The sequence below is a fragment of the Oryzias melastigma genome, linkage group LG3 (genome assembly GCF_002922805.2).
Source record: "Oryzias melastigma strain HK-1 linkage group LG3, ASM292280v2, whole genome shotgun sequence".
Classification (NCBI taxonomy): domain Eukaryota; kingdom Metazoa; phylum Chordata; class Actinopteri; order Beloniformes; family Adrianichthyidae; genus Oryzias; species Oryzias melastigma.
The window spans coordinates 34,141,407-34,160,295 of record NC_050514.1 but is presented as its reverse complement, the minus strand read 5'-3'; the positions used below and the strand labels follow the sequence as shown (position 1 = coordinate 34,160,295).

Genomic DNA, 18,889 nt, shown 5'->3' with positions numbered 1-18,889 from the left:
CTTGGTTGGAACTGGAAGTAGATCATTTTCTATGGGTGATGTCACACTTGCTCTGTTCAGTTCTATATACAGTCAATGGTTTTCCACATCAATCTTTAGAACTTTAGACCAAGTCTTTGAACTAATCTGAAATATTGGATTTCAAGTCTTCCTTCTGTCCATTCATCCATCCATCCATCCATCTGTCCATTCATCCATCCATCTATCCATCTATCCGTCTGTCTGTCCATACGTTCATCCATCCATCCGTCCATCCATCCATCCATCCATCCATCCATCCATCCATCCATCCATCCTCAGAACCTACTGAATCCCTTTTGAGGTCCTGGGGTTACTGGAGCCTATCCCAACTACCATTGGACATAGATTGGGTTCATCTTGATCAGGTCACCAGTCTGTTGCAGAATCAGGTTTCAAGTCTTAGCGTAGAAAAATCCGAGTGTCAGGTTTCCTCTCACCGCTGGTGAAAGTGGCTGCAGAAACGTCTGACCAGGTCTCCAGTGGAGTCTGTGACAGGAAGAGGCGTTGATGTAGACGTGACTGAGCATGCTCCGGTGAGTCGGGGGTGAGTCGGGGGGTGAGTCGGGGGATGAGTGGGCGTCGTCAGCTACAGTCTGCTCTCTGAGGTAACAACACGTCTTCTTCTCACCTGGATGTTGGGTTTGGATGCTTTTACTTTGATGTACCAGATACATTTAGAAAAACAATTTGAAACATTTTTTATTTTCCTGAAGAAAAAGAAAAAAACATTAATGATGACTGGAAGGATTTTGATTCTGTCATTAAACCAGCTTCTATGAATTACTTAAAGAAGTTATTACTTAAAGAAGTTATTATTATAATTTTATTGTCTTATGCCGTGTTGAAAGATGAATTTCTGTTCATTGAACAGACAATAAAGTCTATCTATCTATCTATCTATCTATCTATCTTACAGAAGTTATTACTTACAGATGTTATTACTTAAATAAGTTATTACTTACAGAAGTTATTACTTACAGAAGTTATTACTTACAGAAGTTATTACTTAAAGAAGTTATTACTTAAAGAAGTTATTACTTACAGAAGTTATTACTTAAAGAAGTTATTACTTACAGAAGTCGCACAGCGTCGGTGGCAGAAGCTTCTAGCTAATGGTGCATTTACACCGGACACGATTCGCGCGACTGGAGTGTCAAGTTTTAATCAATGTACAGACGCGATTTTGGCCTCAGCCGTGACGCCGCCATGTCAACCAATCATGACTTAGCTTTGGACGTGTGATGTTTTCAATGACTCGATCAGAGGGTTAAAAAAAGACTGAATATTCTGGTGAATCCAGACATGGTTGTGTGCTTTCCGGCGCCGCTGTAAATCTCTCCAAAGTACATAAACCCGAGCTACTCGCTCAACATCATCCATGATGATGGGCGGTCGTGGTGCAGTGGTAGGGCGGTCGACTCCTGATCAGAAGTGAGCAGGTTCGACTCCCGCCTTGCCCGCCCATGTGTCGAAGTGTCCTTGGGCAAGACACTGAACCCCGAATTGCCTCTGGTGGGAGGTTGGCGCCAGTGTTCGGCAGCGGAGCCACCACCAGTGTGTGAATGTGTGTGTGAATGGGTGAATGTGACTGTGAAGCGCTTTGGGCCCTCAAAGGAGGGTAGAAAGCGCTATACAAGTATACGCCATTTACCATTTACCATGATGTAACAACGAATGAAATCCAGGAAAACTTCAGCGGCCGTGGCCTCAAGGCGTCTAGCAGGGTCTGCCGCGTCCACTGCCTCTCTTTAACGTGCGCGTCCGGTGTGAATGCACCATGACAAACAAACAAGCTGCACTCTCCGACTGTTTGATCAGTTTACTAACTGAGTCCAGCGTTATCGCGACATTTCAGAAGAAGGTCAAAACATGCTCACTTTCTGTGGGACTGTACACGGGGAACTGTGACGCTCCGAGGAGGCGGGCAGTTACCGCGAACTTTAAGATAGATACAACAACTACTTTATAAAGTAAAACAATATTTATGACAAGGTTCTTGTCATTTGGTTGGAATCTTAACCCCCACTATAAACTATAGGGAAAAAATTGTACATCATAACATACAATCATTTTAATAACGATATGTATCAGAATATAAATTATTTTATGTCAAAATAACGATATGTATCAGAATATAAATTATTTTATATCAAAATAACAATATGTATCAGAATATAAATTATTTTATATCAAAATAACGATATGTATCAGAATATAAATGATTTTATGTCACCATTACGATATGTATCACAATATACTAAAATAAAGTATATTTTAGTTATTCTCTGAAAGAACCGACAACAATGTCATTACTTAATTTACTTAATTTCCTCTGACTTTATTTTTTCAAGTAACTGAATCGTCACAAATGAAAAACGTTTTCTTAAAGTACACAAAAGTTTCAAGTTTGTTAGTCAGAAAACACATTTTTGCACAAAAGTTCAGCAATAAAAATAAACAAGTAGAAACGATAGAAGAGAAATGGCATAATAAACACTTTTCTATCACCCACAAGATATGTATCGTCATGTCGCCCTTCACTAGCATGAATATTATATTAGCATGAATAAAGCGGTTTGACAATTTTTCTAAATTCGCTCAGTTGCCGTGGCTACAGTATTGAGGAGGCGGAGCCACTCAATTCAAAATAGCTTTTAGGTTGTGTTCAAGTTCCTGCAGGTTTTTGTCAACATACACAGAATCAAATTAGTTTTTTTATTGAACAAACGTCGACATTTTAATTCTAGCCTGAACTGCGTCATCAGTCCAGAGCGTCACAAGGTCATGGAGGTCGAGCGCCAACACATTCATTCATGTTCAGGGGCTGCACAGACCAGAAAACTCCAACACGAGTTTCCAAATGTAAAGTTTTTAACACAAGCTTTGATGTTGCCCCCCCCCCCCACACTTTGATGACACGCACAAGCAGCAGAAGACCCCCCCCAACCTGCATCTGCGTTTTCTCAAGCTGTCTGCTATATTTAAAATGCTAATATAAGACTAAACTGATTAATAATTAAACAATTACGGTCATGAATCAATAACTTCTGCACATATTTTTCATTAGTAAATTGCACAGAGTAAACAAAGAAGCAGTATTACCAATTCAAATGCGGGGTGGGGGGGGGCATTCTAATCGTCCCAACTTTGATGAAAAACAAACATTGGAGACAGTCAGTCAAACGGCGAGGCCTCGGCGACACTTTTCCAAAGTAGATCATGTTGTTGCTTTAGATACAGTTAGTCGGCTGATTATTCAAGTAAACACGGTTGGAACATTTTTAATGAAGGAGTCCAATATGAGAAATTCATGATAAATCTGCCGCGGCTCGTCGACGTACAGAACATTTGGACAGATTTGGTGCCCATCTGAGCCGCTCTTTTTAAAGTTGAACTGATTTCCGCTGCAATCTGTCTGCAGTTTGAGGGACTTCCACGGGGAGCCGGGCGCCGTTGTCTATCAAAGCCTGCTTTGCATACCTTTCTGGTGCAGGAGGAACCCCGCCGCCGCGTTTTTTTATCCGTTAAAGTCAAGGGATCATTCTTTCTTGAGGCTCATCGTCTCCAAATGCCAGCGTGGTAATAGCTGAGGCCATGGCAGTAAGTGTAAAGCCTGAGAAACAAGGATAAGAGCATAAACAAATCTGCGATAAGAAATATGACATGGCTATCAGCATGCAGAATAAGCCAGGCACTGCGAGCGCCGGCGCCCAGATTAATGATAAATTACGAGGACCTGGGCTTGTTTATAGCACTCATTTTCCCTGCTGCACCTGCTCATATTCTCTTGGCCTAGAGCAGCCCCCCCTCTCTTTTTCTATTTTCTCTCTCCATCTTTCTTCCCCCCCACCCCTCCCGCACAGCTCCACCACCTTTTCTTTTTCTGCAAGTAGGTGCTTATTTAAAATTATCCTGCATTTCTAAAGCGCTCTGCCAAAACCGGTGGGACACCCCATGAAAACATAATCTGTGGGTGTATAATTGATGTCTTAAAAGGAGGAGGGAGGGCAGCGGCGCCGATATGGGCAGGATAAGAGAAAGGAGGATGTTTAAGAGAGAGATGGGGGGGCGAGAGAGAGATAAAAACCAAAATGAGATGAGAGGAGCCGGAGCCGGAGCGGCCTTTTGGAGCCGGCTCTCATAACACAATGCTTAATTTTAATATTAATTACAAATATCTCTCCCCACAACAAGGAAATAATTTGACAATCACTTTGGATCCGAGTACTGTATTAAATGCAAAGCGGGGCTGGGGGCGACAGCAGTCAATATGGAGAGCCTCGACCCCCCGCCACCCACTCCCCCCCAGCGCCACCTCATTACATGAAGTGTGAATGTTAATTCTAGTGGGTTTATTAGTTAGAATCAAGGAGGGAAAAGTGAGAAGAGGTTCCTTCTTTTTATTGTTGGCGACAAGTGGATCTGTTCGCATACCTGACATTTTTTTTTTCCAACCTCGCACCCCCCCCCACACACACACACAGCCCCGTTTCTAATGGAGAGTGCTACGAGAGCAAAGTGTTTACACACTAAATTATAAGAATATACTGACAATGTTTGGTTGTTAATAAGCCGTAATCACTTGGCCTAATTTAATCCGGTTGCTATGGTAAACAAATGACACTTGAGGCTGATGGCGGAGTTGGAGGAGAGGGAGGGAGGGGGAACAGCTGATGAACGAACACGCACACACACACGCACACAAGCGCACACACACACACTGAGCCCTAACTAGACACCTGCTGTCCTCGCGTCGGAAGGGTCGCGTGTGGTCCGCTGGAAACGCTGGAGGAGAGTCTCCCACGGAAACAAGTGGAGGCTAAAAGCCCACTGAGAGATGACACAAAAACACCTACACAAACACGCACACTTCCTGCAGCACACAACGCAGCTTCCTGAAGAAAAACGAACCGCCATCTCCAAGTGAGGTTCTTACAGGAGAACGTCGGACTGGAACGACATAAAAATGAGCATTTTTAGGCATAAAATACAGAAAACACGTCTAAAGAGATGCTTAATAACAGCGAACAATCATGCAAACCTTAGATTCAATGTTTAAGATGGAAAATAAGATCAAATGAAGAAACATGTTAAATGTAAAGACGGTTTGCTTTAAATTAAAACAAAATGTTTTTGGTTAAAATACCGTGTTCCTTGGCTGTATTCTGGTTCAGCTTTCATGGTTGTTTAATGGAATTTTGCTTTTTTTTTCTGTTCTGCATCCTGATTGAGGGTCCTCTAGTCACATCCAAGATGGCGCCAGAGACGATCTCTAGCTGGAAGTGGAAATTTCACAACTTCAGGAAACCCTTTTAAAAAATGATATTTAAAAAACTTTTCAGAGCTATTTTTTAAATGTGAATAAACTGTAACTGTCCAACAGTTTAGTGCGTAAAATGACTTCCAGCTAGTAACTTTTGGGTGTCGTTTTTTTTTTCTTTGAGACCAAATTCTCTTGTCCTGATTGGTTGTTGGTCATGTCAGTCTCTTCAATGCTGTGACTCTTACACAGAATGTATTCAGTTTGTCAAATTTACATAAATCTTCAATCATGATCAGATCTTTGTTTTCATTCTATAATCTTAGACTTATTTTTCTACAAAGGTTTGAACTTTGAGACTTTAAACAAGAGAGTAAAGTGTGAAAAAGTTCATGATTTTCTGAGAAAAGTGAGGAGTTTTACTATCTTAAAACATTTATACCGCAAATATTAAAAGACAGCTAATTCTCAAATTCCTTTGATTCCTGCGATAAACGAGGAAACATTACAGATTTATTTCTGTCACATGATTTTAGACAAACAAACCCATAATAACAGAAACACAACTTTATGAAAATATTACTACCAGAAAAGTGTTGGATGAAGACACAACAGTAGCTGCGTTTACATGAGCAAAACGTTTTAAATGGGATCACAGATCAGATTAGATTGGAACAGTGTAGATGGCCCTGAAAAACTTCATCTGAATGTAACAAACGTTTACATCATGTTTGCAATAAATCATTGTGACATCTTTAAAACTTAAACTAAAATACCAGAAACAGCCTTGGAAGAAGAAATAGTGAGTTCTGTCGTTACCATTCGTGTCTGGATACGATTGGTAACACGAACATGATTGTTTGCACAGATTCTAAGGACGACTCAGAACCACATTCAAACGCCGCCGCCGGTTCTCCTGGCAGCTTCAGACGACGGTCTGAAGCCTCCTCTGGAGCGCACACCGCAGCAAAGCACGCCTCCTACTCGCAAACACGAAGCAACGAGTCCGGCTGTTCTGCTCAGAGACTCGGTTCGGTCATGGATCGCTCTCAAAGACTCCTCTGGAGCGCACACCGCAACAAAGCGCATGCCCCCTACTCGCAAACACGAAGCAACGAGTCCGGCTGTTCTGCTCAGAGACTCGGTTCGGTCATGGATCACTCTCAAAGACTCCTCTGGAGCGCCACACCATCTACGCATGACGTAAAATCCAACACATACCGTATTTTCCGGAGTATAAGTCGCTCTGAAGCATAGGTCGCACTTTTGGGAGGAAAGTCTGACGTTTCAGATCAAATCCACTGAGCCCAGCGTAGCTAAAATAATAAACAAATAAAAACAGAAATACTGATCTTTTCATGTTTATAGGAAACACATCAAAGTCTAAGAGGAAACGATCAGATTCGACTCCAATAATCCATCAACCCGTCCATGTAGCGTTGTTCGGGTTTATTTAGGTGTCTTTTGGGGCTTTTATTTTTCAGTTTTCAGGAGGAATTGATTCTCACATCATTTCATAAACTAAATGTTTGCAGACTCAACAGCCTGAACTGTTGAACATGATGACTTTATCCAAGCAACGTTCATAACCCTCTAACACGGTGTCACCTGGTTCAGCACTTTCTCAAACCCACAGCTGACGTTTCAGCATTTCTGCAACAGCAGCAACATGTTTTAGCGATGCAGCTATCAAACACGTTCTCCACATGTTAACAATGTAAACACTCATTAGCATGTTAGCAACATTACATTTAACATGAAGAAATCCAGAAGAAATTCTTACACCTTAAAGAGTGGAAATGATGATGGACATTCTGAGGCTGAAAATCCAAAATTTCCCGCTAAATTCAGCTGTTGTCCCTGTAGTGTTATTCAAGAAAGAGATTTAGTTTACCTGATGAGAGTTTCACAGTTTGAAACGTACTTTAACATAAACTATAGATGCTTAGCTTTCCAGCTGTCAACGAGCTCATCGTTTTTGAGGATTTTAAATGTAATTTCTTGTTTCAATGATTAGAAAAATGTATAAAACATCCAAAAAAAACAATTAAAAATAGTTGTTGATCTGGCTTTTGATGCTGAAGTTTGAATAAAAAAATGTTTTCCAGGCACATTTGAAGCTGGTAAAAGGGAACCTGGTAACTCCCAGATTCTACTCCTGAGTGTGAAGGTGGACCCCGATCTTTTCTTGAGTCTGACGCTCGATCACCTGGCCAGTAAACTCTGTCAAAGTTTAAATGGTCCGTTTTGGATTTGCAGATCCAGATTGTCACCAGATTTGGAGATCTAATCTCTTCCCTGGAGTCTAAAATATTATGGATTTTTGTTTAGGCTCTGTGTTTACTGTTCAGACTTTCGCTGCTTTTTGTCTCTCTAGTGATGCATCATTGTCGTCCAAATACATGAGATTGTAAAGGAAAAACACGAAAACTACTGAGTTCTTTTTACATTCAGTCTCTACTTTCTTCTTCCGTAAAAATAATTATGATTTCAGAGAGAAAACCTGCAAGATTTATAAAAAAAACACAATTCTGTTAAGTTTAAGTCAGACAAAGCAGACATTCAGTTATAGTTAAAAATCAACTTAAAACGACTGTTCTAATTCACTTAAAGAAAAAAGTTACGTAATTTATTAATTTTAAAATAAAAAGATGCTAAGAAGATATGATTTGAAATATTGATTATGATTGATGAATTCCATATAAGTTTACATAAAGAGAAAGATTTCAAAATATACAGATTTCTATCCCATGCTAAACTAATGATGTTAATTTAATTCCAGCAATGCTAACTAGACTGTAATAGACCTGATGGAGTCAAGGAAAAGAACAATTCTGCTGAGTCGTGGAAAATATGCTATTGCTGAGTCATTACTCACTACTTGGTGCACTGTGTCGGACATTTGTCGTTTCTTTAGGATGTCCGGATCCACAATTCTTAATTCCATTTGCAGATCTAGACCACAATGCATTGCGTTTGAACAATTTGTCATTTGAAAACTGTATGTAAATGTTTTTTTTTTGTTTTTTTTTTTAATCATCCACATTTCCATCATCAGAACACAGTCGATTCACAAATAGTCTTCCTGAAGCGTTCATGTTTATTAGGTTTTCACTTCAAATTATGTTAACATCCAGGACCTGATTATTCCTGCACTTTATAGATATATGAGTTATGGAGAAGAGAGGGAATTCAGACACAACCGGAACTGCAAAAGGATGCTATACAAAGGCTATAGACAAGACTAAACTGTTCATGCTAACGAACCGTACCTAGCTGTTTATGCTAAATAACCAATACTAAACTGTTTATGCTAGTTAGCTAACTAACCAATACCCAAATAATCATGCTAACTTTCCAATATTAAACTATTCATTTTTAGTAAAACGAATAGATACTTGGATAGATACTTTATTAATCACAAGGTAAATTCTTTGGTAGTTAATCATCATCAACTTTACTATAAGTAATAGAGTTAATAATAATAATAGTTATTGTAAAAAAACAAAAAATAAAACATTAATTAAATAAATAAATGAATTGTTCATCTTATAATTGTTCAGGTAATGTTGGATAATGCTAACAATGCTAAATGAAACGTTGCAATGCTTTGAAAATGACCAGAAGTCCTGGAAGTGAAAACTATAGTTGAAACAGAAACAGTTAAAACAGCTGTTTTCTTCAACAGACGTCAGTAACAAGACTTTTAAGTCTCACTTTAAGAATCGATGTTTTCCCTCCAAAGAAGATAATAATGTAAAAGGTTCATGAAAGCATGGTTTAAAAAATACTTTTTTATAACCGTTTGTTAGCTGAACTTCATCATGTTCACTGGTTTCTCTCATACTATTTGAATGAATCTGTCGTCTAGGATGAGAGTTCAGGTTAATGTTTCTATCTTCTCAAATCGTCTCCTGATGGAATATTTTCTTATTTAATCTGGAAAACAAGAGACAGACAGAAAAGCTTAGAGACAGTTGACGATAGCTTTCAATAAAACTGCCTACCTGCCACTCGCTAAAGGAAGACTTACGGTTTCCTCCTACATCCGGTCTCTTAATGAGATTTATCATTGTAAAAGAAAGCTTTAACTGGTTTAATGGTATCCACTGATTATTTGCAAATAAAGCTCCTTCTATCCTGGTTTAATGAAACTGATTTGTTAGAGAAACACCCATCGTCTCTTATAGATATGCATATGAATCTTGGTGCCTGCATAGAAGCTGCCACTTCCAATATCTCCTGGACATTTTACATAATTATTATTTTCAAGAGTCATTGGGGGGAGGGGGGTCTCATGGGGGAGTCTAAGTGACAGGCGTTTAAAATGGTTTTTTAAATCATGCCGGATAACCAGGACCTTTCAGAAATAATTGTGCCAAACTGCCTCTCACCTTTTTTTGCCAATCAATACCCCCCCCACCCCTTCCAGGGCATCCATCAAAAAGAATACAGCTACTCTTTAATATACATGCCTGCATTTTAATGGGTTTTTTTAATAATTGGTATGACCCAACCCCTAAAAAAAGGGCGAAGGGTTTTATCTACACTAAATATTGTGGCCCATGCTGTTTAATAATCTGAACATTTAGAAAGGATGTCTTCTGTGGTTATTGGGTCCTGCAGAATGAGGCTGGAGGGTCTTTTACATTTAGAGGAAACGTGTCTTCAAGTGTCTCAAGTCCACGTTGACTGTCTAGTCAGGGATTTGAACCCTCATTCAAATACTTGTCACCTCAGAAACTTGAGCTTTCATGATTTTGGCAGAGAGGCTAATATGTGTCAATAAATAATACAACCTGCATTAAAAACAGAAAATACATATTTTATTCTTTTTTTAGTTATTTTGGGGGCAGAATCCATTGATAATCAGAGTTATCGAGTGGTAGCTTTGATTATCAATGGATTATTATTACCCAGACTTTATAATGTAAAGCTTTAAGGCAGGAGGTCGTTCTGTGTTAGTGTGGAAAAAGATGGTCTGAACCTTCTGAATATTAGGACCTCCAGTTCATGGAAAGCTAAACTGTATTAGTCAAAATATTGCTCCAGAAGAAATAACATTTAAATTTACCAGTTTTGTACCAAGAAAAATCAGCTTAGCAAACCAGGAAACAAAAACCCATGGCTCCGCCCCCTTTGTGGCCCATGTTGGCAGCCATGCTTCTATGAGTTAAAATTGACGAAATGTTAGGAAAATCGCAAACTGTGTCCTTTATTTCCGACCATGAATAGATAATATGTAGAAAAGATTCCAGAATGATGGCAGCAAAATCACGAGAGGAAGTTTATTTTCCTCTTTTGACTTCTGAACCTTTGACATGTTTTGACTCACTGAACTCTTGAACTGTTGAGTGTTTGTCGTAATTCCAGCAGCTTCTGATGCCGTCAAAAGCAGCGTTGTGCTGATGCAACGGTTTACATTCGTAAAGTGTTTACTTTAGTTACATCAAAACTTAACTAACTAACAGTTTGTGTTAGTTAAGCGTTTGGACATGTCAGTAAAGTGTTAACATTAGACAGGATAAGTCTGTTGGTCCGGACTGAGTCCTGAACCTCGTGTTTGGTCCAGTCTGCCTTCAACCAGACATTTATGCTCCAAACTAAAGCCTGTAAACAAAACCACATGACTAAAGATTTTTCCAGTTATTGGCCAGTAATAATGGGGGCGGAGCAAAGCAACAAAAGGAAGAATAATAAAAGTCCTGCTCTTGTTTTGGGTAGTTCACGTATCCAACTTTATGTTTTGCTGACCAGTTTTAAACGTTTGTATCAACGTCAGACTATTGAAGAGACGACGGCTGAGAAGGTGCGCTCATGAGGGTTTGACTATTAGATTGTTGGGAAAAAAAATGTGGATATCTTTATTTTAGAGCTGTCAGGCGATTAAATTTTTTAATCGCGATTAATTCCCGAGTTAACTCGCGATTAATCACAAATTAATATGTGGCCTTTTTAATGGAAAAAAAATGTGGAATTTAATTTTAACAGTTTAACAATTTAACAATTTAACAGTTCTTCATTAATTATGAAAACAAGAATGGTAAAATTAATAGTTTTCATCAGAAATACTTTATTTTGTAACATTGTATTGAGATAAACTTTCTTAACAATAAAAGGCTGTAACATAAAATGCCTAACAAAAGCCCAAGTGCAAGTGAAGGGCATTTTAAATTCAAAACTTAAATCAACGTTCAGTAAAATAAAATACAAAACATCAAAAATAACATTTCCATAACACTTTCATGTTCATTTTTTGTCAGGACCAAATCTTTTCCTCCTCTGCTGAAGTACAGTAATAAATGATATAGAGATTTATCATTTCCAATGAACTTTTGTTTTTTAAAACCTTAAAGACTGAGAAAAGCGGGATACTCTGTGGATAGTTTGACAGTCTGTTACTGCCGCCGCGTTCTCTGGCTGCAGCTCGATGCAGCGACGTGTCCAGCGGAGCTCACGCCATGAATATGCCGGCAGACAGACCGCTATGCTGGGGCTGGATCACGCTTAAACCTCCAGAACATTTAAAACGTCCCCCGGTGCGCTTGCTGTTCGGAACGTCGGGGTCCGCAGCTCTCAGGATGCGGCGCCGGACGCGAGCCGGTACCACCAGACGTGGTACTGGACGCGAACCGGAGCCGGGTTAGGGCGGAGGAGCTCTCCAGGTCCTAGCGCCGGCCGGATTTAGCTCGCAGCTCGGTGGTTGGAGACCCGCCTGTGATCTAGTGAGAGCCGCTGGTGAGTTGGAGGGCGGGACGCCCGCGCGCGGTATGGAAAGGCACGTATGAGAAAGTCCGCGATTAATGCGTCAAAAAAATTGTCAGCGTCAAGCACATGTCAGATTAATGCGTTTTTAACGCGACAAATCTGACAGCCCTAGTTTATTTCTTATTTTTTTAAAGCCTGCCCTCATCCAACCACATTTTAATGAGTTGATGTGTCTCATCGTTCCTCTACGTTTGACCGCAGCTCATTGGTTGATTAATTTCTACGCTGTTTACGTAACTCCGGTTTGGTTCGGTTGTTGGAGTCCTTTCAGATGAAGGAAACTCAGAGTGAACCTTGAAAGAAGGGTCCGAGAACGGATCCTGATCCCGGATCAGGTGTATTCAGACTGAAATTTTGTTCTGGATCATCAGGGGAAAAAATTTGGGTTCACTTTATTGAACCAAATGTGTCCAGTCTGAATACACTGTAAACTTTCTTAGTTTAAAAAGTTTCTACTTTAATAACACAAACACTTTACTAACACGACTAATTCTTTATGCTCATAAAGTCGTTATGTTAAAGTTTCTACTTTACAAACATTTTTCTGACAATTTACTAACACTTGTGAAGTACAGGTCCTATCCGAGTTCTTCCCTTCTCCCTACATTTAGCCCTCCAAACGGAGAGTCATGAAAAAATACTCTCTCAGAATTCGGACGTCACTACCACTCTATGATGTCATCAATAATCGCCGGTCCACTAGCGTTAGCGCTGAGCTTTCATCCCTCAACTATACATAACAACAGCAGTTTATAACTTAAAAAGGTCATGCTACAGGAAAAGCGACATGGATGGAAAACCTTCAGAAAACGACTTCACACACTCCCAGCACTACAACTGCCCCGAGGAAAGGAGGGGTAGGGAGAAGTTGGATTGGAAAAACAGTCCAACAATTACGATAGTTCAAGTTTGTTACGGCAGCTCGGGTGTTAAAGGGTTAAACATGTTTAACGGGATTACCGCTAAAAGGTACGGCTAGTGGGAATCTTTGTGTCACTAAAGTATTTGTTTGGCTGAGCTCCCACTGAGCTGCTGGGTTTTCGACGGGTAAATCGGTGCTAGCTCGGTTAGCGTACCGCTCGGTTCTTAGATCGGTCGTCGGTTCTTAGACCGGTCGTCGGTTCTTAGACCGGTCGTCGGTTCTTAGACCGGTCGTCGGTTGCAGAGATTTGTGGACGTGTCACAAAGCTCCAGTTTTGGTGTTTAAAGCCCCCCCTGCTCCACCTGACGTCATTGTTACACTGAAAGGGGGCTGTTCCACTCCTGGAGGGGAGGTGGGGGCCGACCGGCACTGTTTGCACCTTGAATTTGTTTCATTTCTGCAGAAAAAGTCATGAATTCCTTCGTTCTCCAATTAAAGTTCCAAACAGAAGCGAGAGTGAGAGGGGGGAGCTATTCATTTTCTTTTGATTAAAATTATTGCCACTTGCAAGGAGCTTTGGGGTTTATGTATTAAATAATGCATAATTTCATAATTATATAGAATATATAGATTTTTTTAAAATGGGATACTGGGCAAAGTGGTGACTTTAATTAGATCTGCGTGTACCATATCTCCGGGGTATGATAAAACAACGTTAAATATCTCACAATGAGTGTAAAATATGTTCCAACAGATAATGAAACACAAATAGGGTCTCGCTTTGCCATCCCTGCTTGCATTTTCTAAAATTTCATAATTATATTGAAAACATCATCAGAGGAAATCGCAGCAAGGTGCTAAATAGGATGCGGTGTCCTGTTAGGAGTAAATTACTGCAGACGGGAGGCGCAGACCAAAGAGAAGTCACCGCATCTTTTCAAAACGCCCTGTTTGGTCATGAACCGCCTTCCAAAGCCAGCCGAGGCCTTCCACAATTAAAGCAGAATTAAAGACGCTCTAAAACACTTTGTCGAGCAAACAACGCCTGCGGCCCATTTCAGAATGACTAATTCAAAAGGAAGGACAAACCCAGAGCTCCACAGAACCCTCCTTTTATGATTGCAGGCTCCATATATATGTAGTATGTAAATGTCGCGCGCTGGTGACAGTCAGACGCGTCGATGGAAGTTGACAGCTGAATTATAACCGCAGCCGAATCCATCAGTCCTTTGTTTTAAGCAGAGAATGGAGCGTTTTTAAGCCCAACAAAGGCCCTTTAATCAAATTCTCAAGGTTGCTGGCTTTAGCTTTGTATTAGTTTAATTGTTTCTGCGGCGCCGTTAACGCCACGCTCCTATGTAAATATAATGCGGCTCCCAGAAACCATCAAAACCCTTTAAGGTCCAGTGGATCCGGCTTCCGCGCAGAAATGCCTTTTTATTTAGCAATCTCCACACAATAAAAAAGAAGGGAGATTGATTAATAGAGACTTGAACATGGAGATGTAAACCCCCTCCTCCCGTGCACGCTCGCACGTGCACATCGTAAACACGGTTAGCATGCTAACGAGGCGTCCGCTATAACTTACAGAAAATGGGAGCAGATATTTTCTCATCATTTAGACAGAGAGATGTTTCCACCTGTTTCCTCTGATTTATATACATCTAGAGTTGCTCAAAGATCCATAAAAAACTTAATATTCAGGTGGTTATTAGCGCTTAATGCAACACTTTTGCATCAAAAAGAGAATAGATTATAATCCCATTATTTGTTAAGTGCTTTAGAATGAGGCGAACAACAAAAATAATGAAAAATAACAAAATAAAAGTGCACTAATTGAGATTTGTTGCACTGAAATGGTCATTAAAAATAAAATGAAAACTAATAAAATGTCTTTTAGTTTAAATTAAAAAAAGGTTGTTTTTTTGTTACTATGATATTTAAATGATAATAGAAGAATCAAACAGCACATAAAAGAAAATAGAGTTTTTAAATAAATGTAAATATTGTAAAAAGCAAAAAGACTATCCATTAATTAATGAACCGACCATTCATATTCTGTCAGTTTTATTAATATAACGTCAGGTTCAACACTTTCTGCTGCTGCTCTGTGCGATGGATTGATGCTCCAAGGAGGTTATCGAGGTTATGAGGTTATTGTCGAGAGAGCGTTGAGAATCAACGTGGATCACGGTAAAAGTCGTTCTAATGAGCCTCCATTCATCTAACCACATTTTAATACGTTTCGGTTTCATCACTGCTCCATGTTTGTTCACGGCTCTCTGTTGGCATCCCAGAATGCCCGGCTGTGCTGGCCGTTTTGGTCCATTTGTTCCACCCCGAGCACGGACTGTATTCAGACTGAAGAAGCTGGACTTTAGTCTGATTGGAAACAAACCAAGACCACCTCATAAGATGGATCCAAGAGCAGTTCCTGGTCCCAGACCAGGGTCCCCTGGGTGCCTTTAGACCACAAGTCTTCAGCCTGAGGCTCCAGAGCTCTTTTACCCCTCCATTGTGGCTCTCTGGTTTTTAGAAAAGTGCTAACAATTTTAATAAACATTAAATTAGTTGAGTTTAGCACATTCTAATATATGCTGCAGCCTAGCGTCTTGTTGTTGACATAATAAGAGAAAATTTCATGTTTGACTTTCTTGAGTTTTTAATTCAGAATCTGCTGCAGCAGGTGGATCTGATTTGACACGGAGTGTATTTTATTTTGAAAGGAACCAGTATTTTCTGTGGTCAAAATTAAAGACGTTAAAGTTGTTATTTATAGAAAAATATCACACTTTTAAAAATTCTGTTATTGTAAATATTTAAAAGCTACATTTTCTAAAGGAAATTGCTTAATGGCCACATTAAAATAAAGTGTATTTTCTAAATGATTAAGTAGGGTTTGGTGGCTTCTGCTGGGTTCTGGTCTGGGAGAAACTGGACCACATGGTTCTTTTGATTTAGACTGAGGGTGGATTCAGACTACACACATTTGATCTGCTTAAAGTGAACCAGAGTTCGTTTCCCCCGATAGTCTGGAATAATATTTCAGTCTGAAAACGCCCAGGTCAATCCTGGTCCGGGACCAGGAACCACTCGATCCTGGTCTGGGACCAGGAACCAATCAGACCGTCCTCTGAGGTGTAACAGTTTTCTACCTTCCTTGAAGCCCAAAGGGCTTTAAAGTCACAGACCCATTCACCCACAGGTGGCGGTAACCTTCCACCAGAGGCAATCTGGGGTTCAGTGTCTTACCCAAGACACTTCCACACATGGGGGCAAGGCAGGAATCGAACCTGCTATCTTCCAATCAGAAGTAAACTGCCCTACCGCTGCTCCACAGCTGCACCAGGTCTCAGTTCGTTTCCAGTTGGACTGAGGTCCAGTTCGCTCTGAGATTCTTCGGTCTGAATAGACTGCCAACTCAAAGCAGAACAACTGGACCAAAACAGCCACCATGGCGGTCATTAGCGAATAAATTAAGAGTACTCAGACCAGAACAAATGACTTTACCGGTCTGAATACATCCGGATTTTTTGTTCTGGATTATCGGGGGAAACCAATTCCAGTTCACTTTAAGCGAACCAAATGTGTCCAGTCTGACTCTGACAGTCAATGTCTCTTCAGGAATATGTGCGTTCTGTTTCCGTCATTTACTTATTTACCGTTTTTGAGCTGATCTACTTACTATGGTTCAACCCTGAAGAACTGGAGCCTGGAAGGGACAAAAAGTCAACAATAAAAGTGTTAAAAATGTATTCATATCAACCACCAAACCAAACGTAGCGGTGTCTGTTGTGTCTCCATCACGGAGAGGGTTTATATTAAGAGGAGACGATGGTGATCTCATTTGGCTCCTCATCTGTGTGGAAGGTGTCACAGCGAGGCGACATGTAATCCACAGAAATCCACAAGATAAAGTGCGTTTAAAAGCTTCACACAGATTTCTTCGGCGTCGTCTTCCTCGGCACCCTGGGCTGTAACGTTTGCTTTCTTAGTGGAGGAGAACAATCTCATTTGGAGGGAAACAAATAAGAAAAAAGGGAGATGTCGCCGAGACAATACCTCACATTCCATCTCCTCCTTTTCATCCTTTCAATTTACGATGCAAAGTGTAAAAATAAACAGTCAGGGCTCGATTTAGCCTGCATGGTGCTCAGCCGTGGAACCTAATCCTCCACCCCACCCATCTTCACCATGTCCTGGAGGGGCTGGATTTTCCTCAGGGGGGTGTAGATGCACACAGAAGCACGCCGAGGTTTCCCTCTCACTGATTCGCTGGTTTGTCCTTCCTCTGGTTCAAACCCCAACCGTACGCCTGCACCACAGCTTGTCCGTCTGCTGGACGTCACCGTATTCACCAAGTCGTCACATACTGACGTTTGGTTAAGGACCCCTCCACGACCAAAAAACGTCTGGACCTTTGTGTACGGGGACATAAATTCTGCAGTCGTCAGCATCCACTTTATGTTTCTGAAGCAGCTTCCCCACTGGGAGCATGTAAGAAAGCAGTGGGCCCAGGACAGACCCCTGGGGGACTCCAACCTCAGCGGATGACACTTGGACGAGTGAAGACCCATGCAGACAAGGATGACTTTAGTGTAGCTTCTTCTTCTCCCTTCTTACTTCCTGTACGTCTGTTTTACTGAGTTTTTAGGTGTTCACAGAATGAAAAAAACAAGATAAAGAAATGACAAGAACAATGTTTAAACATCACATCAACCTCATGAACAGCATTAACAGTAAAGGCGTATTGATTAATCGATGAATCGATTTCTGTTCCAATGATTCAACCACATCGATCGAGTCATCAACCACATGATCAGGCCCGATTTTTGATCGGATCGGTAGATCCCTAGTTAGAATTCAAGCCTGCCTATGTTTATGAAAAGTTAATTTCTGTGAGAAACCATTTATCTTCAGTTTAAAACAAAGCAGTCATTTTTGCACTTTGAGATTAAAGTATTTCTTTTCACGTCATTAAATAAGACATTGTTTGTATTGAAAAAATGTCCTGTTTTATCAAGTATTTTAAAAAAAATGGTTGATTATCAGTATCGGCTTCAAGAGGCCAGAAAATGTCAGATGTCAGTATTTAAAAAGTCAATATTGTGCTTCACTATTTTTAGATTTTTAGATCAGGTAAAGTCGCAGCGATGCAGTAGTTTGGCTGTTTTCACCATATCTTTCTCTAATTGTTGATGTTTATTCTTTAATGTTTTGCACTAGTTACTACAAAGAGACTCCAGACCAAACTTTGAGTCACAGAAATGTTGATTTGCAGTAAATTAATTACCGATTATACATCAAAGTGAAAACATTCTGATAAAAAATGAGTCATAAAAGTTGACAAAATAACTCTTGAACATAACACATACTCGTTACTGTAACGAGGTATTTTTACTTTACTGATACAAGCATCATCAGGAAGGAGCGCTCATATCATCTAAATCACATCTTCAAGCTGAAGTATAAAAAACTCTTTTCAATCTTTTCATCCAAATCTGAGTCTCCAACTTCACCAAGAGAAATTCTTCATTTCAATCTTGATTAAAGAACGTTTTTAGCCCCAAAACGTGACGGATTAAGTGATGCATGAGGGTCCATGAAGTCGACCTGGAAAATGGAAAACGCCGTAAAGAGAAACGGAGACGCTTGTTACAGCGACAGAAAGACGTTTCTCAGCGACACGGATCTTCACGCTGCTTAAAATGAAGACAGTTTGTGTTGAGATGTTTGTGTGGGTCTGGACGGGCCCGTTCTGTCGTCGGGGAGGATTTCCGTCCTGACATTTAAAGCACAAACCCAGCGCTCGGCTGGGTGGCATATTCGCCTATTGTCCTCGTTCTAGATAAAACTCCTGCCCGAGCGTAAATCTGCCGGGGCGGCGGTCGCTCGCGCTCATGTGTGTTCCTGCATATAAGCTCTTGTTCGGAAAGACCTCGGTCCAACTTCGGCGGTGGCCCGCGGCCACATGGAGC

General features: G+C 40.5%; 1 long non-coding RNA gene across 1 annotated transcript; it reads right to left on the bottom strand.

Annotated features, from left to right (window-relative positions):
- Window positions 1-3,286: 3,286 nt before the first annotated feature.
- LOC112161010 lies at window positions 3,287-4,966 on the bottom strand. The gene is made up of 2 exons (XR_002921767.2): window positions 4,761-4,966; window positions 3,287-3,634 (listed from the first exon to the last, which is right to left on the bottom strand). It is a non-coding gene; the product is annotated as an uncharacterized LOC112161010 (long non-coding RNA).
- Window positions 4,967-18,889: the final 13,923 nt, after the last annotated feature.